This window comes from Erinaceus europaeus, chromosome 11, assembly GCF_950295315.1.
Source record: "Erinaceus europaeus chromosome 11, mEriEur2.1, whole genome shotgun sequence".
Lineage (NCBI taxonomy): Eukaryota > Metazoa > Chordata > Mammalia > Eulipotyphla > Erinaceidae > Erinaceus > Erinaceus europaeus.
In genome coordinates, this window is record NC_080172.1 from 46529004 (window position 1) to 46531914 (window position 2911).

The following is a 2911-nucleotide window of genomic DNA, read 5'->3' on the forward strand; positions in this document are numbered from 1 at the left end:
ATCAGTGAGTTTAAAAAAAAAAAAAAAAAACCCTGTTTGGTGGTATGGGGTATCCTGCTAGTAGCTGGTCCCAGGCACTGCTTGGGGGGGGGGGGGGCGGCGGGAAGGATGTATGCTTGAAAATTAAAAGGAAGAAAAAAGAATTTTTTTCCCCTATTCTAATTCTTAACCCAAATTAAGTTATAGACACATCCTTGGTATGACCACTATGGCCCCTTATTGGCTGGCCTGCTAAAGGCAGAAAATCCTATTGTTTACACGAGATGTGTCCGGAGCTCCAAGGCTAGCCGCTTCTCAGTCCGCCATCTTCCGGGAAACCCCTCCCTCCAGACTTTTTTAAAGGATTTCTCAAAAATGAAAACTAGCTCCAAGTCCTTTGATCCAATGAGAGCTATACTCAAGAAGTCTTTGGATCTGCTCTCAGGGCCGCGGTGGACCCTGCAGACTCCCAAGAGAAAGCCCCCGAGCTAAAGTGCTCTCTCCGGTTCCTCTGCCCGCCGCGCTCTGCAACCGGCGGAGGAGCCGCCTTCCTGGGCGGGCGGAGGACAATGCCCGGCGCACTCGCCTTGCCCGGCGCCCTGGGAATTCTGGAGCCCCGCTAGTCCGTGTCACCTTTACTCTAATTCTTAACCCAAATTAAATTGTACTCACTTTTTGGTGTCACCCCTTATTAACTGGCCTGCTAAAGGCAGAAAACCCTACCGTTGCCGACGATGCAGTCAGAGCGCTCGCTGTCAGCGACTTCTTAGGCCCCCATCTTCCTCTCCCCGCTATTTCCATTTCTTAATAAACACAGAAAATACTGACAAATCTCCCCAAACTGTAAGAAAATGCTGAATTCCCCCCCCCCCAAAGTATCTTGCTCCCTAATCTGGTTTCTGAATATTATGGTTCTTTTCCTTTTTTGTATATTCTTTCAGTCGAAGAAGCCACTTCATCCAGTACTGGGAACAGAGCTCTGAATCCATGAAATGCGGGTGGGCATAGGATCCATCTTTGTAGGCCACCACAATTAAACCACACTGAACCTCAAAGCTATAGTTAGGATCATGGTTTATGGCACCAACGTATGCCACAACTTGCAGGGGGTTGTCAAATGTATTTCAGATAAGAGGCTTTGGTTTCTCTGATGTCTTCCAATCAATCACACACAACTTACCTTGATATTCAGCCACACAGTCCATCAGACTTACATACTTTAAGGTCTTATGCTGAACAGTGCTTTCAAGAGCTCATACTCCACTGACATCTTTCAGAATGTGCTGAATGCTCTCAGTATAGCCAGATTTGAGATTTTCACTCCTCTCTCGGAAGTCTAGGTTTCCCTGGGATGAAAGTATGGTTTCTACAGTTTCATGAAACTGTTTTCCTTGTAAAAATATGTTTGAAGTATATTCTGCAAAGCCATCCTTGCCCAGTTCCATAATCATCCGCTTTTTCCACCTCTCCAAGTAGAAAAGTTGTTCTGTTGTCATGGTCTGCTGAAGGACCCAGGTCATACTTGGTATATTCTTTTGCAAAGGGATTTTCAAAGGGGTTGTAGGAGAACATGCTGCATTTGGTTTCACGATTCTTTCCCGATTGAAGAGAGGAAATCGGTTCCCTGCAATTGTTTCCTCATCCTGCTTTGGTGGTTTGCACTTACTCACAGGTCCATAGAGTAAAGAGTCTTCCTCAAAATCTGGAGTCTGACCATGGCCTCTGAGTGACAAGATAGACTGGACTATATTAGAGTACTTTTCTTGATCCACTTCTTCATAAGGGTTCACTTTTTTCTTCTGGTCATAGTAATATGAGGAAGTGGAGAAACCCACATGTGGGGTTGGTTTTATAGACAACTCCTTTAAACTTCTGAGCTGCCTGCAGATGGTCTTAAATTCCTTCATCTTTAGATTCTTTTGTCACCTCCTTCTAGTCTTCTTGCAACATAGAGGGCTTCCGTTTTAAGCTTTGCAATCCTCCAAGAACTCAATATTTCACTCAATCCCAAGGGCAAAAACTACTTCTATTGATCCTTCCTTTCACCCTTTCCGCACTTTGGTCCTGAATTCTATACTTAGCTTTTCATTTCCTTACTCCCCTGAAGTTGTGGGTCTGCGTAGTAGTTCACCTGGAAGAGTGCACACATCACCATGCATAAGAACTTGGGTTCAAGCCCCTGCTTCTCTCCTGCAGAGAGAAGTTTCACACATGATGGAAGAGTGTTACAGCTATCTCTTCCTTCTCTCTCAAGCTCTGTATGTAATATCAAATAAAAGAAAGAAAATAAGATAACCAGTGGAAGCAGGAACTCTGTGCAGGCACCAAGTCCCAGCAATAATCCTGATGGCAGGGAAAAAAAAAGTTCTAAAGTTGTGTAATTAGAGTGACTTTCATGCTTCATCTGAACTCCTATGAAAGTCTCCTCTCTTATCCCCTTCTGACTACTATGTGCCACAACAATCCCTCAACTAGGGCAAGCACATAGAAAGGCATAGTGACATTACACAGTCTCTGTTGAGATTATCAGATATTTTCCCATCTCTGCCAGAACAAAAAGTCCTTACTTCCCTGAAAGACATACCAACCACACTTGACAGTGACTGCTTTGTGATCTTAGCAGATGTCTCTCTTTCTCTCTCATCTTATCCACTACTTTGCAAGAAGACTGGCTTTCTCAGGGGCTTTCCTTTCAGTTTAACTTTGTTAAACCAAATTTGAAAAAAAAATTCAGAAAAATGACACAAAACTCTAAGCATGAAACTCTGCAAGTTTCACATTCATGCACAGAGAAAGAAAGAACAATAGTCTCCCTAACCAGCATCTCCTGTGTTCTCACCCAGTCATACCCAAGCAGCTCCAAATCTTTATCTCTACCTTTGCTGTTCTTGCTTCTGACATTTGTGAAAAGGATATGATGCAGGGAGGATTT

General features: G+C 43.8%; 1 pseudogene; it reads right to left on the minus strand.

The window, feature by feature from the left end:
• Positions 1–866: 866 nt before the first annotated feature.
• Positions 867–1886, minus strand: LOC103115609 (mitochondrial genome maintenance exonuclease 1-like; annotated as a pseudogene).
• Between the last annotated feature and the right edge of the window lie 1025 nt (positions 1887–2911).